Source organism: Erinaceus europaeus, chromosome 16 (genome assembly GCF_950295315.1).
Source record: "Erinaceus europaeus chromosome 16, mEriEur2.1, whole genome shotgun sequence".
NCBI lineage: Eukaryota > Metazoa > Chordata > Mammalia > Eulipotyphla > Erinaceidae > Erinaceus > Erinaceus europaeus.
In genome coordinates this window covers 67,878,702-67,903,359 of record NC_080177.1, presented here as the reverse complement: position 1 = coordinate 67,903,359, position 24,658 = coordinate 67,878,702, and the positions used below count along the sequence as shown (strand labels likewise).

The following is a 24,658-nucleotide window of genomic DNA, read 5'->3' as shown; positions in this document are numbered from 1 at the left end:
AGAGATAGTGTTTAATTCCTTTTCTTTGAACCTGGACTTGGTTCGCGAGCTTCTAGTAATGAATTGAATAGTGACTTTAGTGACACTTACTGGTGGAGTATTAAGCTCAACTTCACAGAGACCACTGTGCTGGAGAAACCTCATGTACAATCCCAGGAGACAACCCCAAGTGAGTCCAGCCTCTCAGCCGTCACTGCCAAGGTGTCAGACATGTGAGTGACACCGTCTTGGAGCCCCCACCTGCCATCTGAATACTATGGAGTAACCTTGGCGAGTGCCAAAGAGAGGAAAAGAACTGCCCACTGAAACCTGACTGAATTCTTGATCTGCATAAGCCTATAAAATATTGTAAGATGTGCAGTCCAACAAGTGCTGCAGTGGGTAAAGCACTGGGCCCTCACACATGAGGTCCTAAGTTTGATCTCCAGCATTGCATGTGCCAGAGTGATAATTCTGACTCGCTCTCTCACCTCCTCTTTTATATCATTAATAAACAAATACTGTAAGATGATAAGATGGTTGTACTTTTAAAAAATATTTATTTATTTCCTTTTATTGCCCTTGTTTTATTGTTGTAGTTATTATTATTGTTGTCATCATTGTTGGGTAGGACAGAGAGAAATGGAGAGAGGAGGGGAAGACAGAGAGAAGAAGAGAAAGAGAGACACCTGCAGGCCTGCTTCACCGCCTGTGAAGTGACTCCCCTGCAGGTGGGGAGCCGGGAGCTCGAACCTGGATCCTTATGTTGGTCCTTGCGCTTTGCACCACCTGCACTTAACCCGCTGCACTACCTCCCGACTCCCAGATGATTGTACTTTTAAGCCATAAAGTCTGGGGGCCATTTAGCATACGATAGCAGTAAGTGGAATCTCAAATTCTTCTACATTTATAAAAACATCACTTAGGAAACTTTCAAGGGGAGCTCTCAATTCTTATACCTGACACAGAGTGCAATCTGCACACCGAAGTCTTAACAAGCACAGACTCTGGAGGTCTTGCGATTGTCAGTCAGCTCCTAGAAGACCTGGAGGAAACCGTGAGCTCCTGCTGATGGATGCTGAGTAGGGATGTAACATGAGCCATGACACAGTTCAGTGGAAAAGCCATTTTCAGTTCAGTTGAAAAGGGAAATTACAACACCCCACACATTGCCCCAGCACAGGGAAGGCAGCTTATTGTGGGAGACAGAATATAAATGAGCCCAGACCTAGAAGGCTCAACTAAGACTTGCACTAACTCACAGCTGGTAATTACTCAGCATGCTTCGTGAAGTCTACTGAAACTGTTTATCCATCCAAAAATCCCTTCTGGGTGTCAAAAGATCCATGACTTTCATTTGTTTGTGTTGAGATTCTGAGCTTGAAGGTTGAGGTAGGGATGGCATGGGTATATGTGGGCTCTGTATTTTTGCACATAGCTGCAGCAAGATGCCTTATCTCCACGAGTCACTCTTCTATCATGAGGGGGAGTGGGGAAGTCAGTTTCCTCTCCTTTTGAATCTATGCTGACATTGATACCTGCAGTAAAATAGGTGTGTTGAGACTTCTAAAACCAGAGACTAAGCAGTTGAGGCAACTTCTGATCTTGCTCTCTGGATGAAATTGTCTTCTCTGGAAGAAGCCTAATTTTCCTGTGATGACCATACCATGAAGCCTTGGAGGAGAATAAAAACTGAGCCTCAGCTGCTATGAGCACCAACTTGCCACTACATGAGTGAGGTCAGCAGGAAATGGATGCTCACATTTCAGTCAAGCCACCCCAGTTGACAGCACCTGGAACAGAGTGGAGCAATGCCCAGGAGACCTGTGCAAAGCGGTTCATGATATTATTGTAGGCTGGTGAGGTGTTTTGTTATAGGGAGGGAGAATGAGCTGGGTGGTGGCACAACTGGTTAAGCTCACATGTTACAATGTGCAAGGACCTAGGTTCAAATCCCTGGCCCCCACCTGCAGGGAGGAAAGCTTCACAAGTGGTGAAGCAGTGTTGCAGCTTCCTCTCTCTCTCTCTCTCTCTTACACGCACACATGCACGCCTTCTCCTCTATTCCCCCCTTCCTCTCAATTCTGGCTATCTCTATCCAATATGTAAATAAAGGTTAAAAATTAAAGAGAGAGGGAGAAAGTAACACGGTAAGTTACAGGAACAATGCTGGCCAATGGCCTGCAGATGGAGAGCCGTGGGGGTCTAGAAGTGAGTTCTGTGACACAGGCTTAGGAACCAAGGGGCAGGCCAGAGCACTAGAATCAAGAGAGGTCCAGAGTCATAAAACAGATCTCACATGTACAGTCCACATAAGAAACCAGACAAAGTGAGAGTCAGGCAGTGGCACACCTGGTTAAGAGCACACATTACAGTGCACAGGACTCAAGTTCAAGCCCCTGGTTCCCACCTGCAGGGGGAAAGCTTCACTAGCAGTGAAGTGGTACTGCAGGTGTTTCTCTTTCTCTCTCCCTCTCTACCTCCCCACCTCCCCCTCTCAGTTTCTGTCTTTATGCAGTAATAAATAAATAAAATATTCAAAAAGAAAAGACAAAGTGGAAGAATGGGGAGGAGAGTATATAGTGCATGGTAAAGGAAATACACTATTATTGTTATTATTACTTTAGTTTCAAACCAATAAGGAGTATTATGGATTGTTTCTTACCCCTTTATAGCAGTTGTTTGAAGAATACAAGTAAAGCAAGAATGAAAATGCATGTCTCTGAAATATCCGTGATTTTTAACAAGGCTCCTAATCAAGTCTTCATACCCAGCCACAGTTGGGGAGGCGGTAAGAACAGTAGGAGAGGGGGTTGGGCTGTGGTGCAGTGGGTTAAGTGCACATGGCACAAAGCAGAAGGACAGGCATAAGGATCCTGGTTTGAGCCCCCAGCTCCCCACCTGCAGGGAGGTCACTTCACAAGTGGTGAAGCAGGTCTGCAGGTGTCTATCTTCTCTCCCCTTCTCTGTCTTCTTTTCATTTCTCTCTGTCCTATCTAACAACAATGACAGCAACAACAATAACAACAATGATAAACAACAAGGACAACAAAAGGGGAAAAATAGCCTCCAGGAGCAGTGGATTCATAGTGCAGGCACCAAGTCCCAGTGACAACCCTGGAGGCAAAAAAAAAAAAAAATAAAAAGAAAGAACAGTAGAAGATACAGTAAAGAAAGCTTAATCATTGCCGGTGTTCCTACTCATCCTGAGCAGGGCTTCCATGAAGTCTTAAGCAAAGAGGTAGAATAGATTATCAGAACATGGTGTAATGCTCTTGTTTATATAGCAAATTTTATATGGTCTAATTCTTGCAAAGGCCCAAATATTTCTACTCAATTTCTTTTTTTAAATTTTTCATAGATCTTTAAGGGGAGAAACCCTATAGATACTATTCTATAAATATATACCCAGAAGGGCCCCTACTAATGTGAATTCTCTAACACTTAGAATCAGTAAAAAAAAAAAAAAACCTGCTATGTATCACCTGTTCAGGAATTATATCTTAATTGTGTTTTTTTTCCAGCTGTGTTCAGTGTGTGGTTCATTGGAAGAGAAAATAACTGATACAAGATTATGTTAAATCAGTGGGATTTATTCTTCTACCAATCTCTTCCTCTTCTTGCTGCAATCACAAAATACTGATGCTTATTTGTCATTTATTTGCATTGAAATAGTCCTTAAGAATGCTCTCCATTTGAGTGAAAATTGACGGATGATAATGCTTGCCTCATTTCTTAACAGAGCAGAGCCTAAGCTAAATCATAGTACATTCCAAAGGTGTTCCTTATTTGTACTGCCCTCTGGATGGCTACTGCATTCTCCCTTCCCATAGGAGAGACAAGATCTGCATATCCTCCAGTAGCTGACCCCAGTCCTTCTGTGCCCATGGAGGCCTAGCCTTCCTTGTGCTCCTGTCCCCACCCTTCTCCCACGATCACTGACTCATCCAGTGGGTGAAATATTATCACACACACACACACACACACACACACACACACACACACACACACACACAATTTATATCTGCATAGTGAAATGTCCACCATATTTTAACTTTAAAAAAAAAATTTACTGGAGTGGGGCTTAACTGTCCTGCCCCTACTCTTCATCCAAAGAGACAGAGCACGGGAGAATCACCATAGCACCAAACTTCCTTCTGTTACTGTAGCATCACCAAGCAATGCTGGGACTCAAGCTTGCATTTCTCACACACATCAAGAATTGGACTCCTGGAACCTCCACCCCAACCCCAAATATTAGATGGATCATTTATTTGGACCAGAGCTTGCATTTCAGCTTTAGTCTGAAGTACATCAGGACTTCAGTCCACACTTTTCCCTAAGAAGCTGCTCCCATCCCACAACACAAGAGGGCAGTGGTTCAACAGGCCTGAGATTTCAACTCAACCTCCAGTATGCTTCTTTTATCTTCAGCAAAAAGCCTGTTGGACTGATTATTTCAGCTCAGGAATTTTAGAGTCCAGAGGAGGGTGCATTTTAATGACTCCAGGGGATGGATCAAATTAAACACATTATCCCGGATTTTCTACCCTCCCTCCTCTCGCCCGCCTTTTCAGTGATGTCTATCTGCACAGCGTGGGTTTCCACCCTAAGTCCTGAATCATCCCCTCTGCAGAGCCGCTTTGGGGGAAGAACGATGGGCCAGAAGGAGCCTCCATAGCTTGTGTTGGCGCAGAGTCTCCAAGGTCACCTTCCAACCGGATCAACATAAAAAGGGCTGAAAGTTGCCTGCCTGGCCAACCTGAGTCTGGACAGAGGAAAAACCCAGACCACAGCTGACATATCCTACCGTCGACTCCCCACCATTCGGGGAAATTTGCATATATGATTGCCAACAACCTTGTAAGAAAGATTTGGAAGATGAGGACACAAGTACAGAGAAGTTTAAAAAAACTGCATCAGGATCATAAAGCTTGCAAGTACCAACTGAGATTCCCACCACAGTCTCTGCCCCCCATGCCTGCAATATATGTTCAATTTCCCTAAATCCAAGCCTTACTTTTTACTTTCTTATTAGTTATTGAATAATGATTAACAAGATTGTAAGATAACAGGCGCACAATTCCATACGGTTCCCAATGCCACAGTTCCCTGTCCCATCCCCTTCATTGGAAGCTTCCTTATTCTTTATCTTTCTCTGGGAGCATGGACCAACATTCTTTGTGGGGCACAGAAGGTGGGAGGTCTGGCTTCTGTAATTGCTTCTCCACTGGACATGGGCATTGGCAAGCTGATCCATACCTCCCATACTTTTGCTCTCTTTCCCTAGTCAAGTAGGACTCTGGACAGGTGAGGTTCCAGGACACATTGGTAAGGTCATCTGCTCAGGGAAGTCAGGGATGGCATCATGGTAGCATCAGCAGCTAGGTGCCAGCCCTTCCTTACTCCATCCCTATAAATAACCCAGGACTCTTGGCCAGAATGTGAAGTGATTACATTAAATGATTGTCCTAGTCAGGGGTAGAGGGACAGATTTTGACTGTGAGTGACCAGCACATGAACTTCAAATTCACAGATTTTGACTGTGAGTGACCAGCACATGAACTTCAAATTCAATCCATCCTCTCTTCTCTACAGCTCCTGGAATAACCTGGCATTTAGTGGGTACTCAGTGCCACATGATGGACTTTGATGTATTTAAAACAGATGTACTCATGATTTTTAAAACAGCGTTTTTCCAGGTTGGGAGGATAGCTCCTCTGTTTAGAATACCTACTCTGCCATGCACAAAACCCAGGTTTAAGCCTGGTTCACACCACATTAGAGGAAGTTTTGGTGTTGTGAACTCTCTCTTTCTCTCTCTCTCTTTTTTTTTCTCTTTCCTTTTTTGCCTCCAGAGTAATTGCTGGGGCTCAGTGCCTGCACTATGAATCTGCTGCTCCTGGAAGCTACTTTGTTCCCATTGTTGTTGTTGTTGTTGTTATTGTTGTTGTTGTTGGATAGGACAGGGAGAAATTGAAAGAGGAGGGGAAGACAGAGAGTGGAGAGAAAGACAGACACCTGCAGACCTGCTTCACCTCTTGTGAAGCCACCCCCCCTGCAGGCGGGGAGTGGGAAGCTTGAATCAGATCTTTGTGCTGGTCCTTGCACTTTGCCTGACCCCACCCCCTTTCTATGTGAAAAGTAAGTTGGCTCAGAACAGCGAAGCCCCACAGTGTGTGTGTGTGTGTGGGGGGGGGGGGGGATGTTTGATTCCATTTCACTTTTTTTTTTTAACCAAAGCAATGTTACTTTGTAACATAGATTTCAGACATATAATTTTGTAAATCTACATCTCTAAATGTTCCAGTAAGCTCAGCCCCAGAATGATAGCTTTCATGATTCACTGGACAGTTGACCCTTTTACCTGATTCATCCAACCCTCTCCCCCTGTCCCTTCTGGTAACCTCCACTTGGGTCTTCTCACTTGAAAGCTTGCTTTTGTTTTGCTTTGCTCAGTCATCTGCTTTGACTCTTTATCTGCCACATGAGTGAAATCATATGGTGCCCATCTTTCTTCATCTGATGTATCCCACTGTTATTCACTCTTGATAGCACTGGTTTCTGCACATCTTCTTATTAAAACATTCTGGGAAACCCACAAGTGAGTGTGGTTATTGCTTTCCTAACTTTACTTTATTCTTACAGATAGATATAGAAGTCCTTTAGAAATAAAATACAGCACCAATAGATGAAAACAAACAGCTGCAATCTGATTTTTGAGCAATCTGCATGATGAGAGTTGGCCAAGGAGAAATAATTTCCTAGCACAGTGTGATAACATGCAAATGAAATTTAAACACCAGGCTCCCTTCCCTCACAGGAAGTCAGAGAAGTGCCAAGCAGAATGCGCTTATGAATGGGAAAGCCATTGGTGTGTTTTCTCTCAGGTTATTCTGTCTTGTTTTCCTAAGGGACAAAACAGCTCTAAACATTTTAAAATATTTCTATATGGCCTAAATCCCAAACTTAAAAGTATCTTCCAACTGCCCACAGAGAACAGTTTTTAAAAGAAAAACTAAAGAATCAGTTTTATTGGAAACTTTCAGAAAAGCATCCCCAGAAGTAAAACATGGATCTACAGCCCTGCCATGAGTCTGTTCACATGAAGACCAGAGAATTAATTTTAGTCCTGTCATGGACTGTGTCATACTTGGTCAAAAGATGGACCGGAAGATCCTTGGGAAAGGATCTACTCACTCTGAAGTTTTTGGCAAATGAAGCCCATAATTGTCTTATGTGAAAAGCCTGGGTTTGTGACATCAGCCTCTGTGCTGTGTTAGAGGACTTTTTCAACTTCTTCAGAATTAGCTCTCAACTCTTGCAAAATAAGACAGCAAATAATATTTTAAACAAAAGAAACCATGGTATGTGAGACTGGGTCACTACTGAGAGAACTGGGGTTAAGAGTCAGAGACTGAGCCTAAAATAAGAAAGCACTACAGTTCTCCTCATTATCTGAAGAACCCAGCCCTGTAAGTCTTTCAATTCTGTGCCTCCTGAGCACTGTCCCTCTAGCATGGAAACGGGCTGGCTCCTTGGAGGTCTGCAAGTGCTAGAGGAGGTGGTCTCATCTGAAGGAGGGCCCTGACTGACTCTCACAGTGGGTGGTACTGGACCTATTTAGAAAGTAACTCTTAAATGTCTGCATACTGCTAAAAGCTTGGTAGGTGGGTGGGGGAGATAGCATAATGACTATGCAGAAAGACTCTCTCATGTCTGAGGCTCCAAAGTCTCAGGTTCAATCCCCTGCACAAGCAAGAACTCAGAAATGCTCTAGTTTTTTTTTAAAGCCTGGTAGGTGCTTAGAATATAGTGGTGGAAAAGGAAGACAAGATTCCTGCTCTCATGGAGCTTGCTTTCTAGAGCAAATGAAAGAGAATGAAATGGTGAGTGGATACAATGATAATAACTCTTACTGTGAAGGAAATAAAACACAAAGCTGGAGGAGGTCCCAGGTAAGCTCTTTGGAATGGCTGAGGGCGGGGTCTTTATGAGGAGTGACTGATGAGGGGAGAAAGTCAGTCATGCACTATCCGGGCAAGAATAGGCCAGGCGTAGGGGATGTCAGATTCAAAGGTCATAGGTGGAAACCTCTGTGTTCTTGAAAAAACATCAAGAAGGCTAGGGACTTGCTGTGTGATGAATGAAGAAGGCTGTGATAGGCCTGGATGGTGGAACACCCAGTAGAGTGCACAGGCTGCCAGGCTTGAGATCCCACATTCAAGGTCCCAAGCCTCACCCGAGGGCAGGAAATTTCACCAGGAGAGGAGCAAAATTGTAAGCATTTCTTTTTCATCTGTCTGTCTATCTATCTATCTATCTATCTATCTATCTATCTATCTATCTATCTATTTCTAACCCTCAATCAAAAACAAAGACAGAGGGAAAAAACAAACATGGTCACCAAGAATGATGGAGCCATACATACATCTAGCAGTGTGATATCCCAATAGGAAAAACAAAAACGAAGTTTGTCATTTGAGACAGGGCAAAGGGAGAGGTAGTTACCAGCACTGTGGAGACCCAACCTTCATCTTTTGGGTAAGAGGCATCCTAAGGCTCCCACAGTTGCTAAAACTATTGCTTACTTTGAACCTTATTTAGGCTGTCCTTTAGGGTCCAGCTACACTTGTAGCTGAAATCATAAGAATGGCCCAAACTTCCTCTCAGTAGCACTCCTCACAAAGTAATACAGATTGGAAGGGAAGAAGTCAAGCTCTCACTATTTGCAGATGACATGATAATATACATAGAAAAACCTAAAGAAGTTATTAGGCAATATAGCAAGGTGTCAGGCTACAAAAACAATGTACAAAATCGGTGGCATTTCTTTATTCTCACACTAAATACGAAGAAGAAGATATCAAGAAATCACTCCTATTCACTGCTGCAGAAAAAAAAATCACTAAAATAACTAGGGATAAACCTGACCAAAAAAAGTGAAAGACTTGTATAATGAAAACTATGAGTATAATACCAAGAATTGGAAAAACATCCCATGCTCATGGATTAGAAGAATTAATACCATCAGAATGAATATTCTCCCCAGAGCAATATACCAATTTAACATGATACCCATCAAAGTTCCACCAAGCTCCTTTAAGAAAATAGAACAAAAACTACATTCAGAAAAGACCTAGAATCACCAAAACAATCTTGAGGAAAAGAAACAGAAATGGAGGCATCACACTCCCAGATCTCACTTTATCTTATAACAATCAATAGATACATCATTTTTAGAAAAGAGTAGGACATTTTGCTTAAATGAGACAGATGTGTGACTTAGAAAGGAAGAGAAGGCAGGACCATAGGAAAAATGCGCAAACATATAAATATAGTTACAGAAATAATAGTCAAGCCATATCTGTGACCTTGAGAGGACTACTGCAGTTTCCAATAGAGGAAATGAGAACACAGAATTCTGGTGATGAGAATGTTGTGAATTATACACCATTATCTCATAATTTTGTAGACCAATATTAAATCTAATAAACAATTAAATAAAATTGTAAACTGTATTTTTCAGTAGCCCAACTGAGGCAAGGATTTAGGAAACTTCTTTTTTAAGTGCCATTATTGTAGATTCTAGAGTGTTCTGATATATGGCATATTATATTTACGGTGGTCTGACTGTTTATAGGAGACCTTTCAGAACTTCTTTCAGGGCAGGCTTAGTGATAGTTGATTCTTTAACTGTTGCTTGTCTGAGATGGTTTTTATGCTTCCATCTAGTTTAAATAACAGCATAGCAGGATATAGTAGTCTTGGTTGAAAGCCTTTCTCATTGAGCACTCAATAGACATCTTGCCATTCTCTTTTGGCCTGTAGTGTTTGTGTGGAGAAGTCTGCTGCTAATCTTATGGGTTTTCCTCTGTAGGTGACTCTTTGTTTTTCTCTTGCAGCTGTCAGGATCCTTTCTTTATCCTTATTCCTTTGCATTCTAAATATGATGTGTCTTGGTGTCTTTAGGTCTGGGTTAATTCTGTTTGGGACCCTCTGGGCTTCTTGAACATTTATGCTCAAACAGCCACTGTACTCCAACTCAGGGATTGAAATAATATTGAAACAGCTGTTAATTTCCACAACTGTGAGTTATTTAAGTACCTTACTTAGGCACAAGTCAATCCAGGCAAGAGTGATCAGTAAAGAGACCCCTCACAGAATGGGAGAAGACCTTCACATGTCATACATACATCACACAAAAGTCTAATAACCAAAATATATAAAGAGCATGCCAAACTCAACAAGAAAACAAATAACCCCATCCAAAAATGGGGGGAGGACATGGACGGAATGTTCACCACAGAAGAGATCCAAAAGGCCAAAAAACATATGAAAAAAACGCTCCAAGTCTTTGATTGTCAGAGAAATGCAAATAAAGACAACAGTGAGATACCACTTCACTCCTGTGAGAATGTCACACATCAGAAAAGGTAACAGCAGCAAATGCTAGAAAAGCTGTGGGGACAAAGGAACCCTCCTGCCCTGCTGGTGGGAACGTAAATTTGTCTAACTTCTGTGGAGAGTAGTCTGGAGAACTCTCTGAATGCTAGAAGTAGATCTACCCTATGATCCTGCAATTCCTCTCCTGGGGATATATCCTAAAGAACCCAAAACACCTATCCAAAAAGATCTGTGTATACCTATGTTCATAGCAGCACAATTTGTAATAGCTAAAACATGGAAGTATCCCAGGTGTCCAACAACAGATGTGTAGCTGAGCAAATTGTGGTATATATACACAATGGAATACTACTCAGCTATTAAAAATGGTGATTTCACCATTTTCAGCCCATCCTGGATGGAGCTTGAAGAAATCATGTTGAGTGAAATAAGTCAGAAACAGAAGGATGAATATGGGATGACCTCACTCTCAGGCAGAAGTTGAAAAACAAGATCAGAAGAGAAAACACAAGTAGAACCTGAACTGGAGTTGATGAATTGCACCAAAGTAAAAGACTCTGGGGTGAGTTTTGGGGAAAGTACAGGTCATGGAAAAGGATGACAGAGGACCTAGTGGGGGTTGTATTGTTATGTGGAAAACTGTGGATTGTTATGCATGTACAAACTATGGTATTCACTGTCGACTGTAAAACATTAATCCCCCAATAAAGAATTTTTTAAAAAAGAAATGTTTGTGGTTACAATTAAATTTAAATTTAATTTAATTTAAATTGTTGTGGACTTTTGCACCTACTTGGGGGCAAGCACTATGCTTAACCTGTCATTTTTTCTCTTGTGTAATACTTGTTAGTCCAGCACCCGTTCACCATTATTTAATGTCTATTGATCAGACTTGATAATTTAAATTATGGCAGAAAATAGTCTAGTTCTCATTTTCAGGCTCTAGTCTTTTGAAACTACACACACACACAAATACACACACAAAACCTCAGGTGAGAAGAAATATATATCTATATTCATATTTAAGAATTTATTGTTTTTATTTTCCCCAGAAATAAAAGAAATTCTTTCTCTTCAAAAAAGAAAGAAAAAGACCCACCTGCAGGAGGGTTGCTTTACAAGAGGTGAAGAAGGTCTGCAGGTGTCTGTCTTTCTCTCCTTCTCTCTGTCTTCCTCTCCTCTCTCCATTTCTCTCTGTCCTATGCAACAACACCCATAATAACTATAACAACAATAAAACAAAAAGGGCAACAACAACAAATAGAAAGAATGAAAAAGAAAGAGGAGGAGGAAAAAGGAGAAGAAGAAGAAGCAGAAGAAGAAGGAGAAGGAGAAGGAGGAGAAGAAGAATAAGAGGAGGAGGAAGAGGAAGAGGAGGAAGAGGAAGAAGATTCGTGTCACTTCTTGATTTAGGAGGACGACTCCCGTGGTTTCCAGGTGGCCAGGTAGCAGACACTACGCAACTGTGCATTTGTGCATATGGTTGCAAAATGGGGGCATTCATAAACATGAGGGTTTGAGCGAATCTATTTGTATATCAGTTAGAGTAGCTAGGGTTTGGTTATATCAATTCCTTCTACCCTTGAGTGTTGTTCAGAGACCAGTCAGAAGCTTCTAGATCCTTGTGGAGGATTGGTGTGACTGAATTCTTGATTAAACTCTTGATCTGGATTGATTTCCTCCTCTTTGTGTGGACTTAGGCAATATCTGCTCAGTGGGGAAGTTAAAGCAGTGAGGGAAAGAACTCCTGCCTTTTTTTCCCCCACAAATTGCTCATGAATTTTCAAGTGCGCCTGTTGGCTGCTGATAGTGGCAGCTTCCTTAGACCTCCTACTGGATAATGCTCTTGGACACAGTTGCTAGAGAGGCAGCAAATGAACTGCACTCCTTGTCCAGCACGTCAGATCAAAAGCAAACAGGCTGGACAGTGCCAAGTTTAATTCACAAAAAGGACCCTAAGGAAACGAAAGCCAGTGTAAACCTGGCAGCTCTCCGAGCAGAGAGGTGGTCCCTATGTGTTTTCTGATGACACCTGCTGCAAAGCAAATAGTCTTGGAGCTGAAAACCAATTTGAGGAAAGGCAGAGAGGATATGATACACCAAGGACAGCAGTCATTGTTGTCAGTGTGTCAGAGGGGATCTTAGCAGACAGAAACCACTGTGGGGTTGGACTGATTTCCAAATTGCAGGGAGATAGTTATGAAATGCATGTGTTTTGTAAGGATTCGTAACTAGTTATCAGATTCTTTTTTTTTTTTTTTTTTTTTTTTTTTGTGAACAGACATTGCTTTCCTCTTTGCAGGGCTTTCAATGCCTTTGGATAACCAAGTCTCCCAGAATGGGTTTGTTCTGAATCACTTTTGCACAGGAGTTTCCTAAGATTTACAAAGGAAAGCCCTCAATTCTGGCTTCAGAGGGACAAGCACATTTCATAGAAAAATCTGGTGTGGGGGGCAATAACACAGCGGGTTAAGTGCACATGGTGCAAAGTGCAAGGACCAACATAAGGATCCAGGTTCGAGCCCCCGGCTCCCCACCTGTAGAGGGGTGCTTTGCAAGTGGTGAATCAGGTCTCCAAGTGTCTTTCTTTCTTTCTTTCTTTCCCCCTCTCTATCTACCCCATCTCTCTCCATTTCTCTCTGTCCTATCTAATAACAAAATCCATAAAAACAATAATAACCACAACAAAGAAAAAACAACAAGGGTAACAAAAGGGGAAAAAATAGACTCCAGGAACAGTAGATTCATGGTGCAGGCACCAAGCCCCAGCAATAACCCTGGAGGCAAGGAAAAAATATCTGCTCCTCCTATCTGATGGCATCTGCCATCTCCACTTCAGCTAGCTTGCTTTTAGACTAGCTTTTCTACAAAAATTATGGGAATCTCAATGATACATTTTTTGTATTGCCTCCAAATTATCACTGGGGCTCAGTGCCTGAACTATGAATCCAGTGTCCCCAATGGCCACTTTTCCTTTTACCTGTTTTATTTGAAAGAACAGAGAATGAAGATAAAGGTGGAGAGAGAAAGACATACACCTGCAGACCTATTTCACTGCTCATGAACCTTTCCCCCAGCAGGTTGGGAGTGGGAGCTCAAACCTAGGTCCTTGCACATAATAATATGTGTACTCAACCAGATGTGCCACCACCCAGTTCTCTCAATAGTAATTTAAAAAATTATTATCTTTATTTATTTATTGGATAGAGACAGTCATATACCAAAACGGAAGGGGGAGATAGAGAGGAAGAGAGACACCTGCAACCCTGCTTCACCACTCAAAAAGCTTTCCCCCTGCAGTAGGGACCAGGGGCTTGAACCTGAGTCCTTGTACATTGTAACATGTACACTCAACCAGGTGCAACCACCACCTGGCCCTTCAGTGATAATTTTTTTGTATTTATTTTCTTTTGTTTCCTTTTTTTATTATTGTTGTTATTGATGTTGTCATTGTTGTTGGATAGGACAGAGAGAAATGGAGAGAGGAGGGGAAGACAGAGAGGGGGAGAGAAAGATAGACACCTGCAGACCTACTTCACCGCTTGAAGCGACTCTCCTGCAGGTGGGGAACCGGGGGCTCAAACCGGGATCCTTACTCCTGTCCTTGCGCTTTGCGCCACGTGTGCTTAACCTGCTGCACTACCCCCCTGACTCCCTCTGTGATAATTTTTAATAATTTCTTCATGAATATGAGGGAGTTTCACACAACACACACACACACACACACACACACACACACACGCCAGAGCACCACTCCAGTACATACAGTACCAAAGACTAAATCAGGAGCCTCTGGCACACAAATCTAATGCTCTACTAGTTAAGCTATTTCTCCAACCTCTCTATGATAAGTTTTTGTCCTTTCTCTGTGAATATCATAGTTATAAAAGGCCTTCTCAAGTTAATAAAGAGGAGCTATGTTTAATAATAAACTTAAGTACTTATAAAACTCAAACAAGTTCAGAAAATTTGATGACACACAAATACAACAATATGATCATGTTCTTATTTTTTAAATTTCTTTATTGGGGGTTAATGGTTTACAGTCGACAGTAAAAATGCAATAGTTTATTCATGCATAACATTTCCCAGATTTCCACATAACAATTCAATCCCCACTGGGTCCTGATCACATTTTTCTTAATTTTTTTTTTTTTTAGTTGCCACCAGGCTTATGATTAGGGCTCAGTGCCTACATGATGAATCCATCACTCCCAGTGCTCATTTTCCCCCTCCCGTTTTTTTCTTCTTTATTGGAGAGAAATTAATAGGGGGTGGGGGATAAAGAGAGAGGGAGAGACAGCAAGACACCTGTAGCACTTGCTTCACTGCTCGAGAAGCTTCCTCTTGCAAATAGAGTGCTGGGCTCAAACCCAGGTCCTTGAGCATGATGACATATGAGCTTAACTGACCATACCACTGCCAGGGCCCTGGAATTTTCATTCTAACATGCCCTATTGGAACAGGGTAGTGGGGCATTATAATTTCTGTGAAAGTTAAAGTTCTTAGTGTCTTGGCATTTTTGGGATAACATGCATTCAGAACCTCTATCCTGCTTTCTTCATCACCTTTTCTATTTTATCATTCTGCCTCCCCTTCTCATCTCCAGAAAACAGGCTTACACACACTCCAGTGATGTGCTGATGATTGATGAGATCTCTTCCTTTGAGGATTATTTTTGCTTTCTCTCTATAAACTCCTTTTAGATGCTAAGTCATATTTTCAGGGATCATTTCCCCACTCCTCATCTTTCACTCCTCCTGAATACTGCTGGCATCTAACTTTGTACAAATGCAAACACACAAAGTTGGCACACTTCGTGAAAGAGAAAGTATGTAAAGTTTAATCATATATACACATCCTATACCAGCCAGTGCATATCCCTCAAGAAGACATACAACACAGAGAAGAAATGTGCATCAGTGCTCACGCCAACACCAGAGTGATATCAAGACATAGCCAACATTTTATATTGATTAAAAACTGCTATATTATGAAGATATGAAAGAGAGATACATACAAACCAATAATTAAAACATATTGTTTGTCCATCAATGAGTGAATATGTTGTAAATATATACACAGTGGAATTTGAGATACCACTGTGTACTCTCATATAGATAATACTCAGAAATATTTTAGAAAAATAAAATCCTCATATTTTCAACAGCTTAAATTGACCTGGGAGTTATTAAGCTAAGTGAAATAAATCAAATGAGAAAGATAAACACTGTGTGATTTCATTCATTTGTAGAAGATAATGAAGCAAGACAACTGAATGAACTAAGAATAAAAGAGCAATAATCTTTTGGTAATTAGATCAAACTAGTGATTATCAGAATGGAAGTGGAAGGGGATAGATTAGGTTAAAAAAGGGGGAAGGGGGGACAAAGGGGGTAGTGCACTGGGTTAAGCTCATGTGGCGCAAAGCACAAGGACTGGTGTAACAATCTGGGTTTGAGCCCCTATCTCCCCACCTACAGGGGGGTCACTTCACAAGCAGTGAAGCAGGTCTGCTCTCTCTCCCCCCCTCTCCCCCCTCTGTCTTCCCCTCCTCTCTCTATTTCTCTCTGTCTAATAACAACAACCGCAATAACAAGGGCAGCAAAATGGGAAAAATGGCGACCAGGAGCAGTGGATTCATAGTACAGGCACCTAGTCCCAGCGATAACCCTGGAGGAAAACAAACGAACAAACCACCTCCCTAGAGCCCTAGCCCACTAGGGAAAGATAGAGACATGCAGGAGGTATGGATCCACCTATCAAGGCCCATGTCCTGCAGAGAAGCAATTACAGAAGCCAGGCATCTCACCTTCTGCACCCCAGAAAGTTCTTGGTCCATACTCCCAGAGGGATAAAGAATAAGGAAGCTTCCAATAGGGGAGGTGGGATATGGAACTCTGTCAGGAATTGTACCCTCTTAGCTCACGATCTTGTCAATAATTATGAAATCACTAAAAAAAGAAGGAGGGGGAGTCAGTTGTAGGGTGAAGGAGGGAAATCGGCTTCAAGCCTGCCCCTCACCTCAGTGAAGGAAGATTCTATGTTGTGGTTTTCACTCTTTCTCTACCTTTCTTCCTCTGTGTCTATCCAAAGAAGCCACATAGAAATCACACAATTATTCACAAGGACGTTAACAGGCTAGCTAAACAATGAATTACTATCAGAGACTATAAATAAATAATATTTGAGTAATAAATTGGATTTTTGCAGTGTAGACCACATGTTCTGATTGACAATGTTCTATTATTTGGATAAATGCAAACTGGTGATTGAATGGATATTTTATTTAGATGAAAGGTGCTATGCATTTTATTATTTATCAACAACAAAATAGCTTGTGATATAGGTATATAGGTAAGTGGCTGAGGATTGGCCTTCATCTCATGTTTCTCACATTCCTTGAAGGGTTGCTTGGTAAAGTTCTTTTTTTCTTTTTAAATGATTTAATAATGATCAACAAGACCTGAGGATAAGAGGGGAACAATTCCACACAATTCCCACCACTAGAGTTCCGTATCCCATCCCCTCCATTGAAACCTACCCTATTCTTTATGAATGGACAATTTCCTAACACACGGGGTTTTCTTGAAAGATCCCTTCCTGGATTCAGCTTAATGTCGTCTCCTTCTAGAAGACCAGCAGAGGGCGCTAGAGTGAAGTGATTTCTCAGTCATTTCTCGTTTCAAGGGCACAAGGTGACAAAGGAGAGAAAAATGAGAATCTTAAAAGCCACTGCAGATTGGAAGAGTGACCACACTGGGAAGGCAAGTCCATTTCATATAAGAGTTTGTAAGGATTAGAGACTGTAACGTGCTGCAATAGAGGAACAGGTTTTTGTTTGTTTGTTTGGCAGCACTGTCCTTATTTTGGTCTGTATGGCACACAACTATTCAGAATTAGGCCCTCCTTGTGCCTGCCCTTTACAGCCTGAGTCTACATCTGACCTCCTGAGATGTAATTTTCATCAAAAGAGCGAGTCTGAATATGTTAAAAGAGTGAACCTGGACTTCTGGGCTTGGTTCATTCCCTTCTCTTCTCCACCTCCTCCTCCAGTGATGACTGAGGCAGTTATTTCAGGCATTAGTAAGTAGGAAAAAGGGCTATCTGCTGCCACTGGCCAGAGATCTCCCATTTCTTCCTTCCCACAATGTACAAGGAAAGTGCAGCCCAGTTCGTCTCACTGAAGGAGAAGGATTGAGGGGACAGGTCAGGTCAGGATGCTCTGGGACCATTGTGTTGCTCTCTCCACCTGCCTCTCTCTGGAGAAACTCAACCTGGGTCATCTTGTCTCATCACTGCTCACAACACATTCCACTGATTACTTAATTATAAGGCTTCTGGTACTCACCGTTTCTCTCCATCTTAAATATCATTACAATATGAAGGTTTGTTTGACTCAAACTAGATGCTTGACTCCCACCGTAATTTTATATACTTTAACTTTTAAGAAAAATGTTGTATTTTTTAACTTTCCTTTTCTTAAGGAGAAAAGAGGCTGAGAATTCTCTCCTCCATGGTGCCTGGTTCTTTAATGCTGACTTGACAAAGAATTAGGGAGGAGAACACAATTTCAGGCATTTTAAGTTTTTACTTAGGAAGAATGAAAATATGAACAGAAAGAGAGGTGTGGGCAAAAGCAGAATGGCTGCAGGTTGGTCTCCTTTCTGTATTCCAAAGGCCCAACCTCCATTTCCTGTATGCTGCACCTACACCCAGTACAACTTTCTTCTGTGTGTTCTCCATTCTTCCCCTTCTCTTAGATGAGAGAAGCAAAAGGCCTAGCTTCTTCAGACATTCTCCAAATCCTCTTCCCTCTCAGTGACAGGGACAAAAAAAAAAAAAGTTCTCAGTCACAAAAGTTCCAGGTCCTAGTGGAATAGGAATTCAGGATCATTTCTGGTCCTAACTCCCCCCTAACATTTCTATTTTGAATAAACTCTGTGTGACTAGAATGGATACCCTCCTGTTCGCCAAAACCCTTGGGGGTTATCTACAGACCCTGAACTCCATTCAGTTCCACTGAGACCTGGAACTTTCCAGAGAAACCTGAGCTCTGAAAATGTTAGCCCAGGTCTCACCTCTGTAATAAATGCCAACAACTGCTGGTATGAAACTGTGACCTAAATTTATGTACTCATATTGAAAAAAAAATAAACCTTGCTCAACACAGAAAGACATTATGCTGGAAGTGGTGTATTGAGAACCCTATTTATTACTGTAGTGTTGTCAATTTATTTATTGAAGGTTATTAATAGTTGTTTTGTATACTTGGGTACACTTATATTGGGCACTCATATATTGTTCATTATACAATTTCTACTTTGGTTCCTTATAACCCTTTCTGACAGAAATTTATTTACCAGATACTCAGATAATAGCAGTTCCCACCCTTTCCTTTGGAACACCTTGTTTCAGTTTTGTGTTTAGAATCTGTGCTTGTTTATATCTAAGGTGTGAGTTTCCTGTATGCATATTATACAAGGGCCTTCCATTTTAATTTAATTTACTTATTTATTTATTTTGCTACAGGGGTTACTGCTAGGGCTGTGTGCCTGCACTGCAAATCCACCCACTCCCAGCTGCCACATTTTCCTTTTTTTTTTTAATCTTTCTATTTTTATTTGACAGGACAGAGAGAAATTGAGAGGGGAGAGGAGATAGGAAGAGAGAAAGACACCTGCAGACCTGCTTCACCACTCATGCAATGTTCTCCTTGCAGGTGAGGAGCGGGGGCTCAAACCTGAGTCTTTATTCATGGTGAAATGTGCATTGATCTGAGTGTACCACTGCTCTCTCCCTTTTATTTTGTTTTATTTTTTTAATACATCTACCCACTCTATCTTTGGATTGATGAACCCAGACTGTGCAAGTTTAGGATCCTCATTAATATATGGATCTTACTTAACTGGTATTCTAATTTTTGTTTGTTTATTTAGCTTTATAGATTTTTATTGCTGTGTTTCACTTTTCCAAAGTGCTTTGAGTTGTCTTTTTTCTGTGGGTGGCTCTGCATGGTGAGTCTTTCCATTTGTTCATTTTTTTATTTTAAATATCTCTGCTCTCTGTTTTTGTTCTGTGGTAACTATGAGTATGCTGTCAAACATGTTGTATTTACAGTGGTCTTTTTTGACTGGGTGGTGGTGCACCTGGTTAAGTGCACAGGTTACCATGTGCAAAGATTTGTATTCACATTCCCTATCTGCACTCTGCAAGGGGGGGTTGCTTCACAAGCAGTGAAGCAGGGCTGCAGGTGTCTCTGTCTCTCTCCCTCTCTATCACCTTCTCCTCTTTTAATGTCTCTCTTTCCTGTCAATATGAAGGAGCCAAAAATTATAGGGAGGCCAAATTTAGTTACATGAAATAATTTCTGTTTCTACAACCAGCTCCCTTCAAGTTAAATCAGCTGTTTATGAGATGAAGAGTTTCCTGTTAAGGGCGACAAACAAGAGTTGCCTCTGTGGGTTTTTATTGGAAAGAGTTCGGTGTCATTTGGGGAATGGACTCTGCAGTTGCCCTTTGACTGGTCACTAATAATGTCTTGCTTTCCCATCATACCACAACCTGCCTGACCACTGATGTTTGTGCACACCTTCTGTAAACCGGGCAGAAGTGAAGAGTGTCAGTCCCAGGTAGATTTCATTGACTTCATTGACTAGCCATGCTGAACTGAACTTATGCCTCTGTTAGATTAAAGTCCTAAGTGACCCCAGAGGCCAGAGACCACTCTGGGATAGTGTAATCACATAGGAGCAATGAGCAGTCAACTCTGTTGTTCGAGTCACTAAGATTTCACATTTGTTTCTTTCTAAACTATTCTCTCATGATTGGTGCTACTCTAAGGGTTCAAACCTTCGATTTGGGCCAGACAGTGATTTACAAAAAGACTTTTATGCCTGAAGAACTAGAAGTTCCGGATATAATCCCCCAGAAACACCAAAAGCTAGAGCTGAGCAGGGTTCTGGTCCAAAGAACAAAAACACTAGGAAAATCAAATTGATGATTCTGTGCCTCTTGAAGGGAGACAGAGGAACTGAGGGGAATGCTCTGTTTAGGAAAGATAGGCAGGTCCTTAGAGCAGATTCCCCGGAAGGTGACCGCATGTGCAAATCTATGGACACCACTGTGGAGAAGAAGACAGAGGCAGCCTGTTGGTTCTCATAACCCCATGAACAGATAAGGACACTTTGCTGTTTAAAGAAAGTTATGATACAGAAATATCTTTGAGGCACCTAGGTGCATCTAGCTGAGCACACATGTTATCAGCCACAAAGACCTGGATTGAAGCCCCCTACAAGGACCTAGGTACAAGGGGGGAAGCTTAATGAGCCTTGACATAGGAGTGCAGGCATCTCTTCTTTCTCCCTCTGTCTCTCACTCTCCCTAAAAATGGCCACAGGGAACAGCAGAGTCAACAAAGCACTGTACCCCTGTGATAATATTAGCAGCAAAATATAAGTAAACCTTTGTGAACTTGAGACCATATTCGGCAAGGCACCATGTGTCACACAAGGGCCACTGATCAGAGACCAGGGAAGGTGTGGCTTCACCTTAACGCCTTGACTGGTGTCCCCTGCTGACTGCAGGGCCCGTGAGAAGGGACACTTCACATGGACTGACTCCCATGTGTGACTTGACAACTATTATCAGAAATCTGGAGGTTGGAGAACTTTAGACCTGCCTCAGACTGGCAGAGGCTTGGCTTCAGATTCAATAAATCAAGAGCATTAGAAAAACATTCCCTCCTGCCTCCCAGGGAATTTATGGCAGTCAGGAAACATGGCACCTGGAATTGTTGTGTAAATCGAAAATCACTAATCAGACGTCAGGCACTACTGCTTTTGATCTTCCATTAATATTCTCGGTCTCTGCTCACCTTGCATGATTTTTCTGTTTTTCCGTGCCTTAGGTGATGTTCTGAAGATATAGGTTTGAGACTGAAGTGATAAGCACTTTCACTTGACAAGGTCTCAATGAAAATAAGCTTATCCTGCATACCTCACTACCAGTCTCCCAGTAGAAATTTATGTTTTGGCTTTAATAACTTAAATGTTACAAAACACCCCCCTAAATCAGTACAACGTGCATAGCCAGATTATACAAAGCAGAGGCTGCTGGTGGGAACGCAAGCTGCTGCAGCCCCTTTGAAAGTCTGTATGGAGAGTCCTTAAACTAGTACAAATGGAATTTCCTTGTGACCCAGCAATACCACTCTTAGGTATTTATCTAATGGAACTCAAACACTAATTCAAAGGGACATATACACCCTTATGTTCTTATTCACAAAAACCAAAGAGTGGAAGCAGACTAAATGCCCATCGGTAGATGACTGGCTGAAAAAGCTATGGTGTATATATTCTTTTTTAAAAAATATTTATTTATTTATTCCCTTTTGTTGCCCCTTGTTTTATTGTTATAGTTATTACTGTTGTCGTCGCTGTTGGATAGGACAGAGAGAAATGGAGAGAGGAGGGGAGGATAGAGAAAGTAGATACCTGCAGACCTGCTTCATCGCCTGTGAAGCGACTCTCCTGCAAGTGGGGAGCAGAGGGCTTGAACCGGGATCCCTACGCTGGTCCTTGTGCTTTGTGCCATGTGTGCTTAACCCACTGCGCTAGCCCCCCCGACTCCCTGGTGTATATATTCTATGGAATACTACTCTGCAGCCAAAATAAATGATGATATTGTGTCCTTTCGGACAAAATGGATAAAACTGGATGTGGTTATGCTTAGCAAAATCAGAGATGGTCTCACTCATATGTGGAACTTGGAACAACAACAACAAAACAAACAGAAGCAAGCAATCTGTCTGTAAGACTTGTGAGAACTATGGTGGTTGTCTTCAGTAGGTCGGAGGGTAGGGATACACAACTTTGGTGGTGGGTGTGGGGTGGAGCTGTGCACTGTAACATACAGTTAATAACAAAGAAATAACTTGATAGGAAGCAGAAATCTCTTTTCAATTTCTTTAACTGAGGGTTAATGGTTTACAGTCAACAGTAAAATACAATAGTTTGTACATGTGTAACATTTCTCAGTTTTCTACATAACAATTCAATCCTTATTAGATCCTCCTCTGCCATCAAGTTCTAGGTCCTGAAATCTCCCCCAGAGTCTTTTACTTTGGTGCAATACACCAGATCCAGTCCAAGTTTAAAGCAGAAATCATGAAATAACACCCCAAATATAACTGGTAGAACACCTAAATTCTATGTGTATCTGTTTTGGAAAATGTGATCACTGGGAATAAATCCTGCTTGCTCTAGAGATGACTACACTGCTTATACAAATATCACCAGCAACCATATTCTTTGGTGATGGGGGAGTAATGATTTAAGCTGTTTTCACTCTACCATGAGGATTTGTTAATTGGAATAGAAATGTTTCAGCTGCACATCATGAAAGTGGGTAGCCATTGTGCTGCTTTTTCATTTGAAATAATAAGGAACTAGAGTTTGCAGTGAGTACCTCCCTAACACTTCCTCTTCACTATTCCAAGCTTTGGGTCCATGATTGCTCAACAATTTGTTTGGCTTTGTATGTTAACTCTCTTTTCAGCCACCAGGTTCCAGATGCCATCAGGATGCCGGCCAGGCTTCCCTGGATTGAAGACCCCACCAGTGTGTCCTGGAGCTCAGCTTCCCCAGAGCCCCACCCTACTAGGGAAAGAGAGAGGCAGACTGGGAGTATGGACTGACCAGTCAACGCCCATGTTCAGCGAGGAAGCAATTACAGAAGCCAGACCTTCTACCTTCTGCAACCCTCAATGACCCTGGGTCCATGCTCCCAGAGGGATAGAGAATGGGAAAGCTATCAGGGGAGGGGATGGGATATGGAGATTGGGCGGTGGGAATTGTGTGGAGTTGTACCCCTCCTACCCTATGGTTTTGTTAATTAATCCTTTCTTAAATAAAAAAAAATTAAAAAAAAGAAATAATAAGGAACTCAGCATTAGTGTTTTCTCACAGAGAAGTCTTAACTGGGCACTATTAATTTAATTTCTTCCATCCCATTTGTAAAACTCAAAGACAAATTTGAGGGGCCAATTAAATATCTCATTCGGCCAATGTACGCTTGCCATGTGTGTGATCTCACTCGGCCAATGCGTGGTTGCTATGTGTATGACCCAGGCTTGAGTCTGGCCCCATCATATCAAAGAAGTTCTGTGGTCTCTCATTCTTCCCTTGTTTCCCTGTCTTCTCTGACTCTATACTAGAGAGAGAGGGAGAGAGAGGAGGAGAAGAAGAAGGAGGAGGAGGAGGAGGAGGAGGAGGGGAAGGGGAAGGGGAAGGGGAAGGGGAAGGGGAAGGGGAAGGGGAAGGGGAAGGGGAAGAGGAAGAAGAAAGTGAATAGTTTAGAATCTTTCTGAGTCCCACAGCTTCTGGTAAGGAATGAATCCTACCTAAAGTGTCTGGTCTGTCCTGGGCTAAACAAGTCTTCTCCTGCAAGCTCAGATGGGAGCTGTCTCTTTGCAGTGATAACTGTAGAGTTCTCTCTCTCTCTCTCTCTCTCTCTCTCTCTCTCTCCCTTTCTCCCTTTCCCCCTTTCCCCCTTTCCCTTTCTCTTCCAGAGTCCAGGTGCCTAGCAAGTGACCTTTAAATAAAAATGGACAGGACACCCTGTGTCTTAGCCTGGACTGCTCCAACAATTCTCCCATTTACCAATTACAAAATTGAGTGAAACACTTCTCACAGTCCAACTGGCTGGACACTGGAGATCATGGTGACAGCTTGGTCAGTTTTTGTTGGTGTCAGCCTGGGCAGGTGAAATAACAGATGACCAACTTCTTGCTGTGTCTTTGAATGAGGAGAAAGAACTCAAGTTTCTTGTCTTTCTTATAAGGATACTAGTTCCACCATGGGGCTCCACCCTCTTTGTTGTTGTGTGTTTGTTCTGATTTTTGCCACATTAGGGTCACACACATGTGCAATTCCATTGCTATAAGGCCACAGGGAGGTGGAAGACAGCACAGCGTAGAACCCACCATCTGTGGAGCTTCCTCCAGTGCTGTGATTATCCCTTGTGGTGGTGTCATGTGGTGAGGGGGTCTTGCACACACGTAAAGCAAGTGCTGTCCTGGGTGAGCTATCTTTGGGTGGGAGACTCCACCCTCATGACCTTATTTAAAGCTAACTACCTTCCAGGAGTACTGGAGATTGGGCCAGCTTTGCCATGTGTGCAGCCCAGTTTTGAGCCCAGACCTCACTGCACTGAAAGAAGTTAGGGCTTTAACAAAATGGATGCTAGCAGATACGAACAATAACATCTCTTA

The 24,658-nt window shown here is 42.1% G+C and overlaps 1 protein-coding gene across 1 annotated transcript in view; it reads right to left on the bottom strand.

The window, feature by feature from the left end:
* The window catches only part of LOC132533385 (uncharacterized), an 81,570-nt gene that overhangs the window by 27,400 nt on the left and 29,512 nt on the right, over nt 1-24,658 (bottom strand). The window lies entirely within an intron of this gene.